This window comes from Typopeltis vanoorti, chromosome 8 (assembly GCF_054136105.1).
Source record: "Typopeltis vanoorti isolate ZY-2024b chromosome 8, IOZ_Tvanoo_1.0, whole genome shotgun sequence".
Lineage (NCBI taxonomy): Eukaryota > Metazoa > Arthropoda > Arachnida > Uropygi > Thelyphonidae > Typopeltis > Typopeltis vanoorti.
This window is the reverse complement of record NC_143556.1, coordinates 37,218,068-37,237,492: the sequence shown is the minus strand read 5'-3', so window position 1 is coordinate 37,237,492 and position 19,425 is coordinate 37,218,068. Positions and strand designations below refer to the sequence as shown.

Below are 19,425 nucleotides of genomic sequence, written 5' to 3'. Positions count from 1 at the left end.
TAACAATAATTAGAATATAAAAGAGCCAAATAAGGTGGTTTGGACATGTTCCAAGAATGAACCAGAAAGACTACCAAACATTATTTAATGGTAGAATTGAAGTCTAGCCCAGCAGTGGCAGACAAAGGAAAAGATGGATTTACAACATAAAAGAAAGAACCCACTTAAACTCCATAACATAACTACAAAAAGAGAGCAGACAGAAAGAAATGGCGGAAATATGTCTTTGAGGAACTCAACTGGTCATGAGAGGAAGAAGACTAAGAACAAGAAGAAAAATCCCAAGATAATCGATCATGGAACCCACCCTTTTTTCAGACAATAAAACACAATGTTAGAATTAGGGACCACAAGATGGAGGCACTAGTCATGGGTCTGTGTTCCCCGTGCCGCGTTTAATTATTGATAGTCTTTGGCTAGTATCGCTGATTGGCTCCATTGGAGAATGAACTCCCTTAATCTGAAAAAGTTAGTTAGGCCTGAATTGGCCTCGTCTACTCCCTAGAGGGGAATAAAAGGCGTCAGCTGATTTTTTTGATAAATAATTATAACTGCAGATTGTTATCTGTTAAATGAAGCAAAAGTAATGACACTAATAATTTAAACTTTGACCAGCGAATATTTATAGACGCAATTTCACCTGAGGAACATTATAGATACACAGTAATATTAGAAGCTGATAATATTCTCTTACCATTAATTAAACAACAAGCAGCAAAACACACTCAAACGATTCAAAGATATTCAAAAAACAAAACTTAATGCAATACTTAAAGAAATATCAATACGTTTTGCCAACTTAGCTGTTTGGCTTCTTCAGGGTGAATAAAAGAGATACAAAACAACTTAAACTGTATACGTTGCTTTGTATCTCTTTTATACACCCTGAAGAAGCAAAAGTGCAAGGTTGGTGAAACGTGTTGTCATTTCTTACTTAGTATCAATTAAAATCCTTTGGCCAATATAAAACTCAGTTTATGTCAATCATTCTTCTTTTAAATGGTCGAAAATAACATAAAATCATTATGAAAACTTAATGCATTGAACACAATTTCAGTAATAAATGCTCGGACAATTCCAGTGCTCTGTTGTATAGTTGGCATAGCAAATTGGATAGAAGATCATTTGGACAAATTAGGTGCTAAAGTCGAAAACTAATGACTGTGCATTGCATCCACGAAGTGATGTTACTTGGCTGTATCTGCCAAGAAGTATAGGTGGATGGTCTCTTTTGTAAGCAGAAGAAACTGTTGAAGAAAAAGAAGAATTTTTTTCAAAAATAATATCGATAACAGCACTAAGGAAATCTCCATGCCATTTCACAAGAAGTTCTAAAATACATAGGAATTGAAATCCATTACAAGTAACAACAGCAAATTTACCTATTTGTGAGCAGTAAAAACGAACCCATTCATGGCCCATTTCTTCTTGACACAGTGAGACACATTAAGAAAAGTGTCACGTAAACTTTGCCAATACGTGGCAATGGCTATATTACAGGATATGGATATATCCTGTAATATACAGGATTTACACACTAATACACCCTCTGTCCAAAAAGAAACCGAACTTTTCGAAAAGAGAAGAAACTAGCGAGGTTATAGTGCCAAGAGTAACAGTGTGTTTTGACGAACGGACGGTTGTCATGATATTCATGCCGTACACGACGAATTCTCGCTATCAATCGCTTCAAATCTTCGAGATAAAACTCACCATTGACCATTTGGCCAGGAAGAATGAATTCTTTGTGGATAATGCATTTGGAATCATAGAAACAAATCAGCATTGTCATTACTTTTGACTTCTCCAAGCGACATTTTTTTGGATGCCCCCTCTTCTGGTGGTCTCCATTCAGCACTCTGGCACTTTGTTTCAGCTTATACTCAAAATACCACGTTTCGTTACCAGTAACGATCGTTTCAAGGAAGTTTGAGTTCTTACGAGCGGTTTTAATGAGATCCTTGTAGATTTCATTAAAATGATTGAAGATGAATTGTCTTCAAATCATCTTCAATCAATCTCAAGGACGATTTCGAGTTTTCTTTGATGAAATCACTTTTTGGATTTTATCTTCGCTCAGTCCAGTTTTTGGATGGCCAGGCTTTTCGTCGTCCGTAAGCGTCTCACGACCACTTTGAAATCGCTTAAACTACTTGTAAATTTGAGTACGGGATAAGCATTCATCACCGTATGCTTTTGATACATTTGATGCGTTTCGGTAAAACTTTAACCAAGTTTAACAAAAAGTCAATCGCAGCTCTGTGGTTGAAACTCATTTTTCGACCGTTCGTTAAAACACGCTATCACTCTTGGCGCTATAACTCGGCTTCTAATGAAACAAATGTCATAAACATTAAGAGCCTTCGTAGCAGAATTGGAAGAACGACGGAACGCTGTGCTCTTCGATTAGAAAAGGCCTAAGTTCGATTCTCGTCATGACGGGAGGAATCTTTATATGGACTTTTTCAATTGAAGGTGAGTTAGCCGATCTCATACGGTGGTAGCAGGGTTTTTCTCCCGGAAACACGGGTTATTCTTCCCGCATACAGACAAATTAATCCTTCAGAACACACGCAATTTACAGATAAAAAATACTAGCTGTGGTGGTGGTTGTGGGCAGTAGATGACGTTGATGTAGGTCATTGGTAGAAGAGGTTCTGTGTAGTAGTGGAGACAGAGATTTGTATAGCAGGTGTCCTTCCGCGATGAGTCTTTGGACTCCTTGGAGGTGTCACGAATAATATTAATAATAATAATAATAATAATAATAATAATAATAATAATAAACAGTTGACGCAACACTAATGAAGGTTTCAGCTTTCGACAACAAAAATATACAACATGTGGTGCCACTAGTTTCTTCTATTTTCGAAAATTTCGGTTTCTTTTTGGACAGAGGGTGTACAATTAAAGCAAAAATTGGGAACATTAGCAATATCAATGAACACAGATTAAGAGGCCAGAAAAATGAAGCGGTCGAACATCTGAACAGTGGTTGCAGTAAGGCATTGCAAACCAATTATAAATAATCTAATATCAAGTAGTGAAGATAATATTTATTGCGGTGTATGCAAAAACAAAAAAAAATATAATTTTTCTTCTTCTGATAACTGGTTGGCAGCATTAAATAGAAACAGTATTGGAGAACGAAACTGCAAGACTTCTCTGGGATTTAGAATATAAACTGTTCACTTTGGGCTACAATTATCTTGATCATCATCAGCTAACGCCTTTTTGTTCCCATATAGGGAAGTAAGCGAGGCCGTTATTTTAGCACTATCTAACTTTTGAAGACTGAGCGGGCAGTTCAGTCTCCACTGGTAGCCAATCAGAGATAGCTGTCCCAAGGCTATCACTAATTAATTGGCACGCAGTGAAGAAGGCGGCTAGTAAGTGCCGCCATCTGGTGGTCGCAGCCATAAAACATTTTTTTTTAAATATCTGAAAGTAGTGTGGGTTCGACGGCCAATTTTCTTGAGTGTACGGGACGAAAAACCCGAGTTTCCAGGAGAAAAAACCCGCTAGCCTGTGCCAGAGATTGACTAACTCTGGAACCGGTCGAGAAAAGGCTTAGAAAAAGTTCCTCTAGTTGGCGACTAGATTCGAACGGCTTTCGTCGTGCGGTCAAGCACTAGAGAGTGCAAACACCACTTCTACTGAGCTACACAGGCTCTTATCTTGACATCATACTTAATAAACATCAAGTTTGCATTATTAACAATGCAGTAACCAGTGAAAAACATAAACAACAAAGTAAAAATTAATAAATAAATACACACTTACTTCTTTATTCGCCTATAGGGACCAGATGAGTACATTTAGATAATTAAGTACTTGGAAAAAATATTAAATATTTAGCTTTGCCAAGGACTGTGCAGCTCAGTGGAAAGTGGAATTTGCATCCTATGTGCTAGGTCGCCCAAAGATATACTTCAGTTCAAGTCTGGTTGCTGACTGGGGGAACTTTTTATAAGCCTTTCTTCGACAGGTTTCCGAGTTTACCAGAGAGCAGGTTTTTTTCTAATGGAAAGTCAGTTTTTTGTCTGGTAAACTCAAGAAAATGAACTGTAGAACTCACACTATTTCAGACCAGAATATATCCTGTTAGGCTTAGACTCCAAGAGATGGCAGCACTTGTTTATCAGTCTCTTAATCGGTTGCCGCTTCTAATTGGTGGAAGTCCCTGGCCATCTATCTCTGATTACCTACCGGTGGAGATTGAACTGTCCACTCAGGTCCACCAGACAGTTCTAAACACTTATCTAACCATAAGTTAGATAAGAGAAGGCTTTGCCTACTCCCAATAAGGAAATGAAAGGTGTTAGCCGATTCCCTCCCCCCCTCCCCAGATTCGGGTAGAGTGAACTGACGTACAGAGGCGCCTAAATATCTGGTATGTTTTGTTTTTTAATTATTCGTACTTTTTATTAAAAAATTATAAAATAAGTGATTTATGGATTGCTCTGAAATATTTTTCCGCGGCTGTTCTGTTCGCAGCCCTCCTTTTGATTGGCAAGCGAAGTTGATCAGTTGTGGCTTGCTGCAAAAACGTCACCAAAAAGGATTGACCAAGTTCATCCTTATTGGTACAGTTTCAAAGTAACTAGCTAACTGTTTGCAAGAATTAAAAGTCGACGATTTGAAGACATGATTTACAAAAGAAAAAAAAAATATTACTTGGAAATGTCCATATTTCGTGCTGCTACTTGATATGGTGTTTTTGGATGGAACCAAATTGCACTGTATCACCTGTCAAATTGTTGTTGTTGATTATATTGTTTTGGTTGTGTTATTATAATAATATCGTTCAAATGGGGTTTCTGTTTTATCTCTGAAGAAGACTAATATTCTGAAACAAATCAGGCTAGTGAAATGTTTCACTGTATAAAAAATAAATAAAAAAGCTAATATACTTGTATCGCAATCCCGAGGTCATAAAGGTAGTATATTCGTAAGACGTGTTACCCCCGAAACTTTTCTTCAAGTTTTTTTATTGGTTGGTGCAAAAATGCTAACGATTCGACATTTGTGTATGCTTTTCATTACGCCTGCGTTTTATACAGTATTTAACTTACCTGACATCGATAATTCGAATTTTATTTACTGAATCAGTGGAGAGTTGTTTTGTTGCCGTATATGTTAACATTTTTATACTGCTTACTGGCTGTTCAACGTTTAATTTTCTAGTGCGTAATGTAGCCGATATATCTGATTTGAGTTTATATGATGCATTTCCATGATCTTTTATTTATTATTATTTTTAACAGGTTTACGTAATGACAGAACAGAATATATTAAATATGCAATTTTTGGAATAAAGTTACACAAAGTGCATTCACTTTAAACTTGGGCTTTGTTATTATTGTCAGAATGGATAGCAGATGACTGGACACACCATGAACTCAATAATATAAAATGGCTTACCTCAATATACTTATGTTAGCAATAATCAACATAATTATTAAATTCTGATTTGAAGCAATGTGTTCATTTACAGTAGGGTGATGAGTCTGTAGACAGAAATAATATATTTGTCCTAAGTGTTTCAGATGATCATATTGCATCCAGAATTCAAGTGGCAGTTAGATAAAATCAATAGCTTGAGGATAAAAATGATAATTTAAATCATTGAATATTTCAAGTTTGCAGTTGAACTGCATCATTTGAGAAACTCCAACAATCAGAAATGAAGCAATGATTCAAAATGCATTTGTTAAACTATTGAATATGACTCAAAGAATAGAACAAAAAAACTTTTCGTCTTGAAAACTGCTAATCATAATGATCAAAAGAATTTTGATTTTATTATTATTATCATCATTATTTTTAACATCTTACCTCCATGGAGGCAGAGACTTATGCTGGGAGGTACACACTATCACTTGCTCACACATGCACAGCTCATCCAAGTATGCTTTAAACTGATTCAGTATGTCTACATTCACAACACACTCAGGCAATGCATTCCACTCACTAACCACTTGATTTTACTGAAGTGTTTTGGGGATATCCACAATATTTTGATTATAAAGTAATTCTAATTATATATTTTTTACATTGATTAATTAATATTTTGCAGATAGTTTATTTTTGGTCATCTACAGGAATTATTTTTGCTTCTACAATGTATTATTTCTATTTTCTTCCCTCTTCCCAATACACATCTTCAAAAGTTGTGAGCGACACATAATTTTCTCAAGAGAAAAAAAAAAATGTTATAGCTGAAGAAAAATTGTTGTTAGGCTGTGAGAAATCTATTATAATCCTTTATAAAGAGTAATATATTGGGTTTATTTGCCTGTAATATTATAAAAATGAAAACCAACTAGTTTTCCAAAGACTTGTGGTTTTTTTCAGGGTTAGGACAAACAAAAATACAATAAAAAGGCTAACAAGAAATTTATACAAAAAATACAATTTTCTTCTCCTGCTGTACAACAAAATCTCAATATTTTCTACAGAACTTCAGTTTCCATCATTTATATCGCCTGACTCCTGAAATCTCATAACATAAGAGTAGCCTTTAAGTCCATTTTAACTACATGAGTATTTTGTTCACCTAAAGACCACAACCGTTTCTACAAAACTCCTGGAGTTTATAATATTCCATGTTCTCGTTGCCTTTCTTACATAGTGCAGACATTAGAAGTTTGGAAATTAGAAAGAGTATATTAGAGATGTTAGTAACAACAGAGAAGACAGCTTGGGCCTAGCTTTTCATTTCTCTCATACACATCATAATACTGAATGGGATAAGAGCTCCATGTCTTGCATAGAGGATGACTTCACTGCTTGTAACATAGAATAATCTACTATGGTCATCTGTTCACAAAGCACACTCAATAGGAACCAAGGAATGATCCGCTTTGATATTTGGAAATCGTGCCTTAGATTTGTCTGCATGTTTTAACTTCTCAGCTAACCATTTTGCCCACATCAATGAACAGTAGCTAACATGTATCAGCTTCCACACTCCATATGGTTTCTGTTTCAGTACATATTGTAATGGTTCCTATGTTCTGTGTTTTAGTAATGTTATAGCTCTTGTTAGCCTCAGTATTGTATTTTTGTTCATCCTAACCCAGAAGAAACCAGAAGTATCTGTTGTGAAACTAATCAGTTTTCATTTTTATATTCTTACAGTCAAATAAACCCAATGTATTTCTCTTTATAATTGATTTTTACTGGTCGAAAGTCTATTATAAACCTGATAAGTATAACTGAGATGGTTACTAATATTGGAACTGGAAATACATTATAAATAAGTCTGGCTGTACATATCCCCTACCTCCTTAGAATGTTTATGTGTCAAAATGATGGATGTTACACTTATATTGTCATTTTGAGCTTATTGTCATGTTGAATTTTTGTTATTAAACATGTGTTTCTAGAGTTCAAAGAATAAACAGGGTGAGAGAAGTGGGTGTGCAGTCTTATTCAACAAGAGATTCTCTTTTTTATATAATGAAACCTGTTGTGAATTCATCACTAAAACACGTATAACCCCTACCTCCTTAGAATGTTTATGTGTCAAAATGATGGATGTTACACTTATATTATCATTTTGAGCTTATTGTCATGTTGAATTTTTGTTATTAAACATGTGTTTCTAGAGTTCAAAGAATAAACAGGGTGGGAGAGAAATGGGTGTGCAATCTTATTCAACAAGAGATTCTCTTTTTTATATAATGAAACCTGTTGTGAATTCATCACTAAAACACGTATAACCACGGTGATTAGTTTTATTATACGTAAATATTTCATCCCAAGTATCTTGGGACATTCTCAGTACAGTAATTCAAACAATACTAGGAATAACATAGTTAGGGTGCATGATTACAATGGAATCTCAATATGCGTGCAGTAATGTGTTATAGAAGTAAATTAAAAGAGATTCTCTGATGTAGGAATACTGTATGCATCAGGAATAAGGATAATGTCCCTTCTGAAAATTTTAAGGTGCTGGCCAGAAATTACAACTATTGTACAGATAGCTATTGAATATGAAAAGAAACTGGGTATGTAAGCAAAAGATAACCCAAAGGAATTCTGTTGTTGTATTGCAAGTAAAAGAAAGAACAAATTTGAAATAACTCTCCTGAATGCAGATGGTATGTGGCTGGCAGATGCAGAGGAGATTGTTCAACTAATGAAAGCCCATTTTGCTAAAAGCTATTATCCTGATGCATATGCATCATAGAGCTGAATGCCACCTGGCCCGCAGATGAAAAAACTCAGGTGTGTGAGGAGGAACAGGTAATAGAACTATTGCATAATTGAATAAGAATTGTCAGATTTATCAGTACAGGCTGATGAAATATCAGCACAGATGCTAACAGAGCATTCAGCTGAACTTTTCACTTTGACCTGACCATATAATTTGAGTCTCACCACACAGCAGATTCCACAGGAGTGGAAAGAATGTATAATAATCTCATGTCATGCAAAGACCGATGTATCTAATTAGAGACCTATCAGTATCTCTGGAGTGATGGTGAGGATTTTGGAAATACCGGTAAGAGATTGTGTACAGAAATGGGTTGACAGAGAATTTATACTTTTGCAATAATTTTGTGAATTTATACTTTATGCAATGAACAGCATGGTTTTACTAAGGGAATGTCATATGTGAGTAACTTGCTCACATTTTATAATAAGATTATGGTTGAGTTAGACAAGGGGAATGGATACAACATGATAATCTTTAGGACTTTGCTAAAGCTTTTGACAAAATATAACAGGGAAGACTGGCATAAATTGGAGGATAGGGTATTGAATTATAAACTATTAGCTTGGATAAAAGGATGGCTGGCTGACAGATATTAAGAAATGGTGTAAGAAGAATGTTAGTCTACAAGGTTTGAGGTGATCAGTGGTGTACCCCAGGGATCATTCCTTGGTACTTTCTGTTATTGTTATTCAGTCATTACATTAATGACACTGGAAGGATTTTGACAGGAGACATACAGCTGATGACATGAAGGTTGGCAGGCTAATTATGATGCAACCAACATGCAATACTTGCAGAATGATTTGAATAAGCTGAAATCATGGACATGAAAATGATTGCCAGTTTGAGTTAGTAAATGTAAAGTTATATTTTTTTGTACTACCATGGAATCTGAAGACTCATCATGGGAGACCCAAACACAATCTGTCATACTTCTTCTTGAATATATTAATTGACAAAGCACTCACAACTAACTGCATTCCATTCATTCAAAACTCTCCTAGCCCACAAATCCCTACTAATCAGCCCTTTACTCAACTTTCAGGAATGACCTTTGTTCTACCCCATTTCTAGCCAAGTGCCAAAACATTCCCTCATCAATTCTATAAAACCCTTTAAGTAACTTGCATGTTTCTATTATATCCCCTCTTTTTTCACCTATCAACCAATTTTTGTAACCACATACCCTCAATCTATCCTCATAGGAAACATTCCACAGGCCACTCACCATCTTGGTTGCTTGCTTCTGAATCTTCACCACCACTTCCTTATTCCCAAGAAACACAGAAGACCAGGCCCGATCACAGTAATCCAGATGTAGATGTATAAAAGGCCTTATAAAGAGGAATAACAACTTCATTATAGCTACTTGTTGGTGTGTTCTTCAATAGCCAAGTAACCTTATGAGTTACCTTAAGAACCTTGGCAATATGCCCTCTAAACTCAACTCTCTGTCCACCGTCACCCCTAAATCCCTAGCTTCATCTCTTTCCTGAAATACACTTCCATCAGTGTACCACTGATGCCAGCCTCATGCCACAGTAATCAATTTATCCCAAAATGTATAACTTGACATTTCTCCACATTAAACTAACTCATTATCTTTTTCCATACTGACAGCTTATTTAAATCATCCTGCAAGCTCTCCACATCACCTTCATTAACTATTACTCTACCTAAGTTCACATCATCATCATCATCAGCAAACAACTGAATATTTCCTTTCAGGTTATTCCCTGTATCTTTATGTACAAATTAAACAGTAGTGGTCCTAGCACAGAAACTTGTGGCACACCATTAGTCACCTGCTTTTGCCTACATTCTGCTCCTCCATATACCACTTTTTTGATATCTGTCTAGCAGTCATCCTCTTATCCACATAATCAGTGTAATATCTGTTCCCATTTGTTCTAATTTGCATGACAGATTTCTGTGTCAAATGCCTTTGCACAATCCAGCAGAATCATCGTGCAGCCATTTCCTTTATCCAACTCAGCTGTCACTCTATTATAAAAAAAGTTATTAAATTACTAAAGCATGACCAACCCTTGTTGCCTCTGTAGAAGGAACATGAGGTTCAAGAGTTTTGGATTTAGTCATAGAATCAGAAGATCTGATTATACTTGAGATTGCATCTCTTCTCCCAGTTGGAGAGGGGCTACTATGTGGTTTTTATTATTATTATTAACATTATTCAGACCTCCATGGAGCCAAAAGGCTCATCTATCATACCACTAATTGAACTCATTGACCGTTCTTGCTCTCACTACTCTATCAGGCAATGCATTCCACAGTTCATCCACCCTAACATTCAAGATGAACAGACATGCAGGAGCTTCAAAGAGAAAGGAATGTATTTATATAGAATTATAAGGCAGATGATTATAATTATCTTAGAAATCAGTTTTGGGCAGTTCCATGAATAGTGGAATTAGAAGGGCAAGGTATCATCAGTGCTTGGGAACTGGTGAAGGAATATTTACTAGCAGCATTGGCGAGTTGTATACCTTGAGTGAAGAAGAGAACACAGTTTGGTGTAAAGTGGATGACAGGTTATGGAAAAGATATAAGAGAAGGGTGCAGAGCAGATGCATGAGGAATATAAAACTCATGCCACAAGAGTAACTAGTATGGTAAGGAAGGCAAAACTGTAACATGAGAAGAGATTGGCCCTGAAATCCAAAAAAAATCTTAAGGAATTCTTTTGCTATGCTGCCAGCAGGAAGAAGAATGATTGTGAAAAAAATGACATTGTTGGATAAAAATGGGAGTAGAGTCACTGATGCAAATGACCTAATGGAGTTGTTCAATGAATGCTTTATTATTTCATCCTAGAGAAATAGGTTTTAACACTAGAGGGATGGGGCAGTTTGAAGTTTAGAAGTGCAAGAAAAGAGTGTGTTTCAAATACTGAGTATTTGGATGTTAATAAAGCAGTTGGACTGAATAGGATTTTGCCCATAGGTATTGAGAAAATGTGCTAAAGAACTGACAGCTCTGTTGACCTGGCTTTTCAATGAGAGTCTGGCCATTGGATAGATACCCAAGGAATGGAAAGAGGGTAAGTAGTACATAATAAATTTAGTTTAATCCTTTATCCAAGTGTGAGCAAACAAAGTTTGCTCCTGAAAGTATCTTCAGGACTGGGATAAGGTAGTACAACACCTTGCAACTTGTTGCAAAGGTGGAGCAAGCTAACATCATTCCTATCTCAGTATCTCCCATAATGCAAAACACATCTCCTTGCAGATACGTATGATGTTATGCATTAAGGGAAGGGCCACTACCCAGACTAGTTTTGACCTTTATTGAGATCTCTTCAGTGGGAGCCAGGACCAGAGTTGGAGATACCAGGCAGAAGCATTAGCAAGGTCATCTCTACCTATAGGAGTTGCCAAAGGGGGTGCCACCTTTTTATTAAATTACTCTGGATTTAGAGAAAGATGTTGAAAGTTTATTTTTCACTTGGTTAGACTGTAATAAATTTAGTTTAATCCTTTATCCAAGTACCTTGCTAATGCTTTTGCCTGGTATCTCAAACTCTGGGCCTGGCTCCCACTGAAGAGATCTCAATAAAGGTCAAAACTAGTCTGGGTAGTGGCCCTTCCCTTAATGCATAACATTATACATATCTGCAAGGAGATGTGTTTTGCATTATGGGAGATACTGAGATAGGAGTGATGTTAGTTTGCTCCACCTTTGTAATGAGTTTCCCAGTGTTGTACTACCTTACCCCAGTCCTCAAGATACTTTCAGCAAACTTTGTTTGCTCACACTTGGATAAAGGATTAAACTAAATTTATTATAGTCTAACCAAGTGAAAAATAAACTTTCAACAAGGTAAGATAGTACTATTGCATAAGGGTGGTAGTAGAATGGAAGTGTTAAAACTATAAACCTGTTTGTATTCCATTAGTAGTTCTTAAGACTTTGGAGAAATTAGTAAGGGATCATTTACAGCATTGCAAATGCTGGTAGTGTTATCTGTGAGAGTCACCATGGATTTGTTAAAAGGCAGTATTGTTTTAGTAATCTGATTGCCTTTTATAATAAAGTGACAACAGTGGTTGTGAAGGAAAGGCATCATTATGAGGTTTAATGGAATAAATACAGCACAGCACATATAAATGATAAGTACTATATTTCATCTCAGTCACTGAGACTTCAAGGTAACAATTTTAAAATTGGAAAAACACATAAATTTAGACTTTAGACTTTAGACTTGAAAGCAATGACCTCAGATTGAGGTAAGGAAAAAACATAGAGAGAGATGGAACAATTTCATACCAGAACTATAAGAAATATTTAAGCCACAGCCCAAAGCCTATAAAGTAATAACATACATGCATAAAGAAATAAAAGAAAAGATAAAAATACAAACAGTAGATTTAGAAAAATGGGTGACCTTTTTCTAAAATCTGAACAGATGAGAATGATGAAATAAAATTTTATAAAACAAAGAATGACCTAACAGAAAATATCACGATGCTAGAACTGAAAAATACATTAAAGAAGATGAAAAATAGAAAAACACCAGAAGAAGGCAATATAAATATAGAACTATACAAAAATGCAGGTGAAAAATTTAATGAAAGACTTCTGAAATTTTTTAATATAGTTTGGATGTCTGGAAAAACTCCTAACTCTTGAAAAAAATCACTGGTTATCCCAATCTATAAAAAAGGAAATGAAGATGGTTGCAATAACTATGGGGGGAATTAGTCTGCTAAATACAGGATATAAAATATATGCAGGAATACTAAAAGAGAAACTAAATAGTATTATAGAGGACAAACTACTAAAAGAACAAAACGTTTTCCGAAAAAGCCAATCCTGCATAGATCCAATTTTTACTCTAAAATTATTAATATAGAAGAGAATTTCAAAAAGAAACACACATAAACATTTATTGATTATGAAAAAGCCTTTGACAAAGTTAGTAGACAATAATTGTTTAAAATATTAACCGATTTAAATATACCAAACCATCTTTTACAATCGATTCAAGAAATATTTACAGGAAATTGCAGGGGAATATTCAGTTGTTTGAGATAATGTGAAGTTAGTTATAAAGAATAGTGCACATGTTGTAGCCCTTCAAAAAAATATGGTTCTGTGATCAAGAAATGATAGTGAATTTTGCATACCATGTGAGCCATAAGCTGGTATAAATGAAGGAGCAAGTCTGACTCTACAGTCATTTGACTTCCATGATGGGTCGCACTGTGTCTGAATATGCCTTGCTTGTTAGGTGTTTCTGTAGGAATGTGGAAAATGTTGTAGCAGCAGCACTTCATGAGTACAGATGCCTAAAGACTTTGCAAAAAGACCCAATGATATGAAATGCAATGAGATGCATGGTTCATCAATTTGAAGAGACAGACAGTTTTGACAGTCTGACCAGAAACAGGGGCTCAAATCCGAAATTCTGCTCATGATCAAAGATGTTGCAACTGCAGTTGTTGAGAATGCTGTAGTTGGATCCCACAGGGCTCAGTACTACTGGGACCTGCATTGTTTAAACTTTATATCTGTTTAAGATATAAAGATATATACATACATACAAAAGGGTGAGTAAACAAATTGTAGTTGGTATTGTGAGTGGAATATGGATTAGATAATCTACAAAAATTACTTTAGATGAAATTTTGAATTTTTGAATTGCACTGTGGACATGGATATGTTTATTACGGTTAAGTCCCTAACCCCTATAACTTCTGATTTAATGTATCGACTTGCATTCTGCCGGATGAAACAGAACCTCAACATAAGTCGAGGGTTGACTGTGTGTGTGTGTGTGTGTGTGTGTGTGTGTGTGTGTGTGTGTGTGTGTGTGTGTGTGTGTGTGTGTGTGTTTTTCCAGTAAAGAAGACTATATAAAATTTAAAATTTCTTAGTGTCATGAAATACTAGTATTGGAGGAAAAGTGAAACCACTTCTTAATAGAGGCCTGAAGTGGTTTGAAAAAAAAATCTGTTTGGTTTCTAGAACAAGGTGTCTGGATCAGATAAAAATTGAATAAAAATAAAATACAAAAACATTATAAAAATTAATGAAAATAGAAAAAAGAACTTTATGCCACCCATGGTATGGTACTAATGTAAATGCACATCTTTCGTGTGTGAGTCATATAAAAAAATACATTTTCAACCCACTTCAGTCTTCCTCTAATAAGCAGAGTTGGTCTCGCAGGCAAAAAGCATCATCTACTACCTAAAGACATTCATATGCATATCCATATATTAATGGAATTAGATTACACACAGCATATGTGCCTTCATAGCACAGTTGGAAGAGCAGCAGAACATCGCTTTCTTCAATTGGAAAAGACCTGGGTTCGATTCTCATCATGCTGAAGGGAATTCTTATATGGGCTTTTTCAATTGAAGGTGAGTTAGCTGATCTCATACAGAAGTAGCAGAGTTTTTTTCTCCCAGAAACTTGGGTTTTTCATCCCTCATACAGACAAATCAGCCTTCAGAACACACACACACACAATTTACAGACAGTAAATACTGCTGATGGTGGTGATGATGGGCAGTAGATGGCATTGATGGTAGTAGTAGTAGTTTTGTGATAGGAGAATTAAGTAATAGTAGTGGAGAGGGTGAGATGAATTTAGTAAGGCAAAGTTGAGTGCCCTCCTGTGACGAGTCCTTGGACTCTATGGAAGAGTCACACAATAATAATAATAATAATAATATTGCTTGGAGAGTGGGGGTATGTTCTCCAAACAGCCAGCTAACAGACCATAGGGTGTAATTCTACTGTATGCATGAATGCTCGTGAATATCTTCAGATGGTAGAGGAAATTTATATTGTCTGGTATGAGACCATCATCCTTTTTATTGGAAGCCTGAAGTTTGGTCTATAGAGCAGGTGTCCAGATTATTTAACTGTTAGTCACCCATGGTACTATTGCATTATAAGGTTGTAACCTTATAATACCTTTATGGGATTTACATACAAAAAATAAAATAAATAAATATGATGCAGTGGATTTAATCTGATATCCGACATAGAATGATGACTAAAATGAGGGATAACAATATATATAAAAAAAAATTATTTTCTTGAATGCATGACTAGTTTAATCTTCCTAAAAGACTTGATCAGGTGTAACAGTAAAAAAAAACAACTGCTAACACCTTTGATTCCTTTACAGGGAGTAGGCGAGGCATTTTAGCCCTATCTAACTTTTGGAGACTGAGGGCACAGTTCAGTCTCCATCAGAGGCCAATTATAAATAGCTGGCCCAAAACCATTGGCTAATAGTATCCAGCATCCAATAAAGAGAGGCAGTTTGCAACTACCGCCATCTTGTGGTGCGTAATCTTAACACTATATTATTAAGATTAATCAATCTACTGTTGTTGATTTTCTTGAGTTTCTGGGGGGGAAAAAACCCGCTTGCCCATGCCAGGAATTGACTAACTGGTTGAAGAAAGGCTTAGAAAATTTTCCTCTAGTCGGCAAATGGATTTGAACCTGAGTCTTCCTTCAGGCGATCAAGTACCATGGAGTGCAAACGCCACTTTCACTAAGCTACATGAAAAGAGAAATATAAAATATACATTACTAGAGAACAACAGCTATAAATTAAGTTACAAACATATTGCTGACATTTGAAGCTGTTCTGGATTCAACAGTATTGTTGAGCATTTAATTGGATGGCTCAGGAGCAATAATCAGAGAGTTTATAGCTTAGGTTTTTTATTAAGGTGGACCAGAGTGAAAACAGTTTCTGTCAATTCAACAATTCTTCTCTCAAGCTCATAATAGCATCTAAAAATTACTATTATTACTACTACTATTATTACGGGTGACTCCAGGGAGTCCTTAGACTCATCGAGGGAGGCCCTAAACATCATGTCCACACAACTATTCAACATTCTCACAGTATCTATCATACTTTGCCTTGAACTCATTCACTGTCATAGCACCCACAACAGACTCTGGCAGCTTATTCCACTCATTTACCACTCTAAAAGTAAAGAACCCAGCTCTAACACCCTTGCTAACCACACTCTTTCCCAGCTTCCATAGATGTCCCCTAGTTCTCCCACCACCAGTCCTGATCTCAAAAATATCCTCTGAATTAATCCTATAGAAACCCTTTAGTAATTTGAATGTCTCAATCATATCTCCCCTTTTCTGCCTATCAACCAATTTCTGCAACCCACAAATCTTCAACCTGTTGTAATAAAGTTCATTCCATAGACCTGCTATCATCTTGGTCACTTGCCTCTGGATCCTCTCCACCTCCTCCCCAAAAAGAAACCTAGGTGACCAAATCTGAGCACAGTAGTCAAGATGAGGTCTTATCAAGGCTCGGTACAGAGGAACAATAACTTGCTTGTTTCTGCTCGTCAAAGTATTTTTCAACAACCAAGTGAGTTGATGAGCTGATTTAGCCACTTTTGCAATGTGCCCCCTAAACTTCATCTCCCTATCCACCAACACTCCCAAGTCCCTGGCCTCATCAATCTCCTGGAGTACAGTTCCACCAATGTGGTATACTGCTGCTAATCTTTTCACCCCATAACCTTACATTTTGTCACATTAAATTGACATCCATTCTCCTTAGCCCAGAACTCCAATCTATCCAAGTCATCCTGCAAGATTTTGATATCTTCTGCAGTCACTATCGCCCTACCCAACTTTGCATCATCAGCGAACAAATGAACTGTTCCTCTTAGATCCTTCCCTATATCGTTAATGAACAAATTAAACAGCAGTGGTCCAAGAACAGGACCCTACAGCACACCACTAGTCACAGGCCGTCTTTTGGACTCTACTCCTGAATAAACTACTCTTTGATATCTCTCCATCAACCACCCTCCTATCCATCTCACCAACCCTATATCCATTCCTAGATGTTGCAGTTTACGGATTAGAATTCCATGTGGTATCATGTCAAAGGCCTTAGCCAGGTCCAGCAGTATCACTGGAAACCCATTACCTTTATCCATTTCAGCCATCACTGTGTTATAAAATTTGAGCAAGTTACTGAGGCATGATCTACCCTTCACAAAGCCATGCTGTCCCCTGTACAGTCTCATTTTCATCAATCCATTCCTGTATTTTTCCCTTGACTATTTTCTCCAAGACCTTGAAAAACGACTCCTGATATGCTGATCGGTCGGTAATTTGCAACAGTAGTCTTGGATCCTCCTTTATGCAGTGGAACTATTTTCCCCTCTATCCATACCTTCGGGACTAAACCAGACCCGAGACTTAGATTAAACAACATGGTCAAGGGCGTTGATAATTCTTTAGCCACTTCACATAAACCCGTGCTGGTATACCATCCAATCCCACAGATGTATTCACATTAAGGTTCTGTAATGGACTATTCATCTCCACTTCATTCATCACAATTCCCGTATAAACTAATGGTTCCTTCATTCTTTCAGTGTCACCACCTGGATGATATACTCTTGCAAAGTGTTCACTCAGTAATTCCAATATAGCGACTGATTCAGTGACCTCCTTACCATCGGTATTCCTTAAAGTCATTCTGCCGTGTACAGTTTTTTTTTTTGCTTGCAGCATATTGAAAGAACTGTTTGGGATTCTCTTTAGCTTGCATAGCTAGTTTCCTTTCATAATCCACTTTTGCTTTTCTTACCACACTCGTTACCCTTCTGGCCTGCACTTTATACCATTCGTGTGCCTGCAGGTCACCTTTCTCTTTAAATTCTGTCCACAGTTGTTTCTTTTTTTTTGCAGCTGAAGCTTAATGGTGTTATTCATCCATTTAACTCCTACTTGTTTTAATATTCAGACCCCAGGTATGCAATAAGCCATAACCTCCTGTAAATGCTCCTTGACCACTTCCCATGCTCTATCAACATCCAGCCCTTGCAGTTTTACATGGCACTGAACTAAGCAATCTCCTAAGCTTGTCATACTTGCCAGCATGGTAATTCCACATATACCCTGTCTTAATTGAAAATTCCACACCTTTAGCCACCTCCCAGGTCAAGACCTTATGATCACTCTCACCATAGGTGGCAACATGGTCATATTCATTACAGTCAAATTCTCAGATGCTATTACCAGGTCAAGCACTCTCACACCCTAGTATTTTCAATTGCATGCTGTCTCAGATAGTTATCCCTTTATAATTGAATAAAATCCAGTTCCTTCCTCACATGTGTCCTCTCCTCCCAATCAATGTTACCATAGTTGAAATCCCCCATAATAATTACCCTCCTTCCACTCATTTCATCAATTTGTTTATGCATACTATCTCCACCATCTATTCCATCACCTGGTCTGTAGCAGCACCCAACTGTATGTTTTGTTCTGCCAGTCTCAATCTCACACCAAATAGCTTCAAATGAGCTCTTTTCACTATCCTGCAATACAACTTCAATTCTCCTTGGCTGTAGTTCATCAGCTATCATCAATAACACTCCTCCCTCCATTTTATTCTCTCTGTCCCTCCTAAACACACTATAACCTACACATTCTATCCCACTAACTATATCATCTTCTGTCAGCCATGTTTCACTAATGCCAATAACCTGTGGCCAGGAAGAGCCAACCAAGGCCAAAAATTCTTCCTTCTTGTTCCTAATTTCCTGGCATTAGTATACATGAAATGCAGAGGTTCCTTTGTCCCACCCCTATCTTAATGCATTATTCTAACTATCCCATTCCGATTACTTGTCCTTTTGTACTGGCTCGGGTATGTATATAATGTATATATTATATACATTTTCCCACTCAGCTGTCTCACTGATGTCTGCATATCCACCCCCCCCCCCTTTGGTAGTTCTAGTTTCTCTGGTTGCACATCCATTTTCACTTCATTCAGCAACACTTTTTCCAATCTCCACACACTAAATCCATTCAAATACAGGCCATCCATCTTGTATAAATCCTTTCGCCCGTCAAACTCATTCCACACCACACTGTCTGCATAACCTGCACATAAAGTCATTTGCGATTATGGCCCTCCTTCTAAACTCCTCTCTGTCGTACCGCAGAAACAGACTCACCATCCTAACTCTGTCACTCTTTTCTTTTGCTACCTTTAACAATACTTTCAAGTCCTCTCTCATAAAAAATTTATCTCCTTTCAATTCATCCGTACCTGCCACAACTATCAGTTCTTTCACCCTCTGTTTTTGCGCTCTAATACTCTCACTTACATCCTTAAATTTCGCACCCGGTAAGTACGATCT

At 36.7% G+C, this 19,425-nt stretch overlaps 1 protein-coding gene across 6 annotated transcripts in view; it reads left to right on the top strand.

Moving 5' to 3' along the window:
* Positions 1-4,211: 4,211 nt before the first annotated feature.
* The window catches only part of LOC150103932 (mitochondrial potassium channel ATP-binding subunit), a 320,223-nt gene continuing 305,009 nt past the window's right edge, over positions 4,212-19,425 (top strand). The window contains exon 1 of one of the 6 annotated variants that reach the window (XM_090396614.1): positions 4,212-4,393. The gene's annotated coding sequence lies outside the window, so the exon portion shown is untranslated. The other 5 variants (XM_090396615.1, XM_090396617.1, XM_090396616.1 and 2 more) reach the window with 5 other exon arrangements.